Source organism: Schistocerca nitens, chromosome 2 (assembly GCF_023898315.1).
Source record: "Schistocerca nitens isolate TAMUIC-IGC-003100 chromosome 2, iqSchNite1.1, whole genome shotgun sequence".
NCBI classification, from domain to species: domain Eukaryota; kingdom Metazoa; phylum Arthropoda; class Insecta; order Orthoptera; family Acrididae; genus Schistocerca; species Schistocerca nitens.
Window position 1 is genome coordinate 959,018,376 of NC_064615.1, and position 6,739 is coordinate 959,025,114.

Below are 6,739 nucleotides of genomic sequence, written 5' to 3' on the forward strand. Positions count from 1 at the left end.
AACCGCGAGACCACCGCGGCCGGCAGAGTACAAACAGCACCTCCTCAATACAAGTGTCGTTTTTGCCTAAACCGATATTTTACGTGCTGTTGGAAGGCGACGGATATTCCTTAAACGTGTTATATCTACTAAAGCTATAGGTATTTCCTTTATGACCACAAAAATATTAATAACTCATGCAGTGTCATAAAGAGAGAAGTGATTTACAATTCAGATGTAGTTCCTGGAGAAATGCTTTTGGCGGAACTACCGGTCAACATTTTGGAATCTTTATTCTTCCATCATATACTAGGAATATGGCTCTCCAAGCATTAATTAAGATTCACTTTTAACAAAGTAATTAGCGAGCTTCTTGGTGAGCCGTCATGTACTGTACACAATCCATCCATAAAGTTCCGTGACAGATTGTATTCATAGTGTGACGTCAGTGCAGTGTCTACAGTGGCAGCTTCCAATAACAACAGTAAGTGGTAGATGTGCATCCGTTCAGGCAGTCGCGAGTAGACGGTCTTAAGCAATGGACGTGCAACCATAGTGCGCAACATCGCACAGGGACTGCAGTGACTACTGTAGATACGGTGGAAACTCCACACCACGACCTCGAGTTACCAAGGTAACAGACTAAAAAGTAATTTTAAATGATTCCTATATGGCGCTTTTTTGTTGTGCAGGAGTGATTTACAAACGTGAACGCTTATAGAAGAAGCAACTATTGTTGGTTTCGGAAAGTTTAACTTATTTCATCAATTTATATTATCTAGATAAGAGGCCACTAAAATTTTCTACTTTTCCAGATTATTCCACAGTGATTTCAAGGTATCTAGTCCACATGTGTATTTGGCGTTGTTCCTTTATACTGCTTGTGTTATCCCTATTGCCGGCCAGTGTGGCCGTGCGGTTCTAGGCGCTTCAGTCTGGAACCGCGTGACCGCTACGGTCGCAGGTTCGAATCCTGCCTCGGGCATGGATGTGTGTGATGTCTTTAGCTTAGTTAGGTTTAAGTAGTTCTAAGTTCTATGGGACTGATGACCACAGAAGTTAAGTCCCATAGTGCTCAGAGCAATTTGAACCATTTTTTTATCCCTATTTTTAGTTAAACAAGACCCTTTAAGCAGTAGTTATGAGACGAGTTGATATGTACAGGGCTTATCTTTCAAGACGCTTCCATAATTCTCACACGAATGTTCTGGTAGGGTAGGGGCGCCCCGAATGTGGAACAGCCAGGGAATAAACTATGACAAAAATGAACCACCTGAGAGTAGTTGCATACTGGTTTTATTCTTTGTACATATAAATGAATTTTTGCCAGTTACGTTGGTTTCTCGCTGTCTTAAACTGACCTAAAATTCAAATGCACGATCATCTGGCGCTTTTCGCTTTTGTTGGCATGGCATCACGAGCAGCTACTTTGCAATCGTTATTACCAGATGATTCACTTCGTTTCTTTGATTTTTATTTATTGTTTTCTTTAAGGATTACATATTCCAGACATTACTGATTGCGTTTAGCTTTCCTTGTCCCGCATTCTCATCACAGCTGCCCAACCCTTCATATTATCAGACGCTGAAACCAAAACTGCACAGCACTCATTCGCTTGTTTATTTCTATTTACAGCTATTTCAATCCTATTACTCGATCACTGTGGAAGATTTCCTTACACACTTTGATTTTCTGATTTGAAACTCAATGTTTCCCCGCAGCTTACGAAATTTTATTCGCGAATGCTCTCGTTTAGTAATCAGTACTGCCGCGCGGGATTATCCGAGCGGTCAGGGGCGCTGCAGTCATGGACTGTGAGGCTGGTCCCGGCGAAGGTTCGAGTCCTCCCTCGGGCATGGGTGTGTGTTTTTGTCCTTAGGATAATTTAGGTTAAGTAGTGTGTAAGCTTAGGGACTGATGACCTTAGCAGTTAAGTCCCACAAGATTTCACACACATTTGAACACATCAGTAATCAGTACTATGCAGTCTTCTCATTTTTGCTATGTGTTAGAGTTACCGCTAATGAAAGCATTCTTAAGGAAAACTGTTTTTCAGTGTATAATATAAAAATGGTATTTACTCATAACGTTAAAAGTGTCCAATGATGCTAGACAAGAGAATCGCTTCAAGTGGATGAGGTTTTAAGTTTGCTGTATGCCTAAGAAAGAAAAACGAAAACTGTTGCGGCAGCTACGGAACAAGAGAGCCCCCTCATATGGAGCCAGCCTTGGGTGGTTACTTGGGGAGGGAACGACGGGACCAGGGAAATTTACTGTCATTCACCAAGAGCAAACAATTTGTTGTTCTCCGATGTGCCATTAACAACAAAACGAAAGGTTATGTAATATAAGAGTACGTACAAAATGATCAATCCCACACCCGTGCGACTGATGATTAGTGGCAGCTCTTGGGACAGGACTCAAACCCGAGCGACGCCCAGCAGTCAGGATTGGGTTGGGTTGTTTGGGTGAAGAGACCAAACTGCGAGGTCATCGGTCTCATCGGATTATGGAAGGAAGGGGAAGGAAGCCGGCCGTGCCCTTTCAAAGAAACCATCCCGGCATTTGCCTGGAGCGATTTATGGAAATCACGGAAAGCCTAAATCAGGATGGCCGGACGCGGGATTGAACCGTCGTCCTCCCGAATGCGAGTCCAGTGTGCTAACCACTGCTTCACCTCGCTCGGTAGTAGTCAGGAGGCGACAATACATATGCGCTGATGAGACAACGCCAACACTGGATCCTTATAGGACATATACACAGGGTTTTTAGGAAACACATTTCCACAAATAAAATTTTAAAAAGAAACAAATATTAGTCGATTCGGCCAGTTAATAGTCAGCTCAGGCACAAGCTAAAATCCTTTAAAAATGAAAGATCCAACAAGTCTACGTACAAGGAAATTTTCAGTAGGACTAATGAGATTAAGGCAGTTAAATCACAAGTCACTTACTTCAAAAAAAGAAATTTAAACACCTTACGCACAAGCTAAGTTACAAGAAGAAAGATTAGAACAATCTAAACTCCACGTAATGTTCCTTGGGAAACGCTGATTTCTTTAAACTCTCCTCTTTATAATAACGTACCACAGTCGGAAATAAGAGACAACAATTCCTGCAGAATTTATGCGTGGCCGCAGCCGATCACCATAAAAGTCACAACTGCTACATACTTCATATAGGAATTTTTGCTCATTAACAAAACCAGTCACACCTAGAAGAACAATCTGTCCACTGGCCGATTTGCAGTCAATGAAAGGGATAAATAATATCCAAAACACTTAATTAAAGCGGAAGGAAAAAATTCAGCGTCTGGTCTGCAGAACAGAACATAAACCCGAAGGTGGGGAACAAAGCCTTATCCAGAACGCCAATAACCTTTACTTCTGCATAACAACTCTGCAAATCACACATACACTGAAGAGCCAGAGAAAGTGGTACACCTGCCTAATATCGTGTAGAGCCCCTGCGAGCACGCGGATGTGCCGCAACACGCTATGGCATGAACTCGACTGTCTGAAGTAGTCCTGGAGAGAACTGACAACATGAACCGTGCAGGGCTATCCATAAATCCGTAGGAGTGCGAGGGAGTAGAGATCCCTTCTGAACTGCGCGTTGCAAGGCATCCCAGATATAAACAATAATGTTCATATCTGAGGAGTGTGGGAGCCACAGGAAGTGTTTAAAGTCAGAAGAGTGTTCCTGGAGCCACTCTGTAGCAATTCTGGACTTGTGGGGTGTCGCACTGTCCTTCTGGAATTTCCCAAGTCCGTCAGAATGCACAATGGACATGAATGGATGGAGGTTATCAGACAGAAAGCTTACGTATTTGTCACCTGTCAGAGTCGTATCCAGTCGTATCAGGGGTCTCACATTACTCCAATAGTACTCGCCCCAGACCATTACAGATCCTCCACCAGCTTGAACAGTCCCTTGCTGACATGCAGGCTCCGTGGATTCATGAGGTTGTCTCCATACCCGCACACGTTCATCCGCACAATTTGAAACGAGACTTGTCCAACCAGGCAACATGTTCCCAGTTGTCTACTGTCCAATGTAGGTGTTGACGTGCCCAGGCGCGGCGTAAAGCTTTGTCCCGTGTAGTCGTGAAGGGTACAAGAGGGAGCCTTCTGCTCCGAAAGCCTATGTCAATGATGTTTCGGTGTTAGTGCGCCCCGGGTTCGATTCCCGGCGGGGTCAGGGATTTTCTCTGCCTGGTGATGACTGGGTGTTGTGTGATGTCCTTAGGTTAGTTAGGTTTAAGTAGTTCTAAGTTCTAGGGGACTGATGACCATAGGTGTTAAGTCCCATAGTGCTCAGAGCAATTTGTTAGTTCGCACGGTGACAGTTGTTGATGGTCCAACGTTGAAATCTGCACCAATTTGCTGAGGAGTTGCACTTCTGTTACGTTGAACGATTCTCTTCAGTCGTCGCTGGTCCCATTCTTGAAGGATCTTTTTCCAGCCCCAGCAATGTCGGAGATTTTATGTTTTACCGGATTCCTGATATTTACAGCACATTCGTGAAACGGGCGTACGGGAAAATACCCACTTCATCACTACTTCGGAGATGCTGTGTCCCATACCTTGTGCGCCGACTATAACACCACGTTCAAACTCACTTTAATCTTGATAACCTGCCGTTATAGCAGAGTTAACCAATCTAACAGTTGTCGTCCTATATAAGCGTTGGCGACCGCAGCGCCGTATTCTGCCAGTTTACGTACCTCTATGTTTGAATACGCATGCCTATACCAGTTTCTTTTACGCTTCAGTGTAAGTGCCTGGCAAATGGTTCATCGAACTATTTTCACACTAATTCTCTATTATTCCACTCTTGAACAGAGCGGTAAAGAAAAGAACACCTACATCTTTCCTTGTGAGCTTTGATTTCCCTTATTTTATTTTGATTGTCGTTTCTCCCTATGTAGATCGTCATCTATAAAATATTTTCGAATTAGGAGGTGAAAGTTGGTGACTGAAATTTCCTGATAAGAACCTGCCTCAACGAAAAATATTTTAATGATTTCCATTCCAGATCCTGTATCACGTCCTCGATAATACAAAGCGTTCTGCCCTTCTTTTAATTTTCTCGACGTACTTCGTTTACTCCTATCTGGTAAGCATCGCACACCGCGCAGCAGTACCCCAAAAGAAGAAGCACAAGCGTAGTGTAGGCAGTCTCTTTAGTAGATCTGTTGCATTGTGTACGTGTTCTGCCAATAACAACATAACGTGTGTGCTCTTTCCAATTGAAGTTGTTCGTAAATGTAATTCATAGGTATTTAACTGAATTCAAGGCCCTTCGATCTGATTGACTCGCGCAAACGTAGTGTAACTGATTGCTTTTAGCTTTCATGTGGGTTACCTCACAATTCCTGATTACGGGCTAGCTGCCAATTTTAGCACCATGCAGATATCTAACTCATTTTGCAAATAGTTTTGATCTTATGATGAGTTTATTGGACGATAAACGACAGCAACATCTGTAAACAACCTGAGACGGAGTCTCAGATTGTTTCCTAAGCGTTTATAAAAATAAGGAACAGCAGTGGGCCCAGAACACAACCTTTGGAAACGCCAGAAATCACTTCTGTTTTATTCGATGACTTTCCATCAGTTATCACGAACTGTGGCCTCTCTGGCAGGACATCACGAACCCATTCACATAATTGAGACGATACTCCGTAAGCAAGCAGTTTGTTTACAAAGCGCTTGTGAGGTACGATATCAAAGGCCTTATGGAAACCTAGAAACACAGAATCAATTTGAAACCCCTTGTCGATAGCACTCAACACTTCATGAGTAAAAAACTAGTTGTGTTTAAGCAGAACCGTGTTTTCTAAATCAGTGTTGAGTGTTCGTAGCCTGTTGTCTTCCAGGTATTTCGTAATGTTCGAACACAACATATGTTCGAAAATCCTGTTGCATAGCGGTGATGTGAACTTGTAATTTAGTGGATTACTCCTACTGCCCTTCTCGAACGTTGGTGTAACCTGTGCAACATTCGAGTCTTTGGTACTGGTATTTCGTCGAGCCCCAGAGCAGGTCACCAGACGATAACCGAGGCTCAATGGATTGTACACTAGCACCCACAGTCTCAATTTGGTCAATTTAATATCACCCTTGCCGTCAGGGATGTGTCGGTGGTAGTTGACTTGAGTGACTGTTGAGTTATCGTCCGGTGGCGGACGGCCTCTTCCTCCGCGGTCTTCTGCCCACACTAGCTCCGGTAAATACCTGATAGGAGAGAGGCAGATGAATGAATGGGTGCCCCCCTGACTCAAATGTGCTGACCACACCGTGGAGCAAGTTCAGGCTGTATGCAGACGAGACGATGACTACACGTATTAGCTGCCCGTGAAGGCGGTTTAATCTCTTCGGTCGGCCCCATGTCACCCGGACCGGTCACGTCGTCTCATCATAACTAACCAGGCTGCTTTCCCTCCATCGACGGCGAACCCCGGGCCTCTGAGCAGCAGGGCGACGTTTCACACGCGTAGGCAGTCGCTTTCCTCATTCAGCGCTATTAGCAAGTGGTCTCCTGCACCGTATGGCCGGCGGCTGACCTCGCCTAGAGCCTGCACACCTGCTGTCAGTACTAGCTCACTGACGGAGCGGCTACGGACACAAAGACCATACGGTGAGGTATTGATTCCAGCGGGATGGCTCTCTAACTAAATGATTCTCGCTGTTCTTAATCTATTATGTTCTAGATGCATTCGGTGCATCTGGATATTAATTGTGACTAAAAGTTATTCG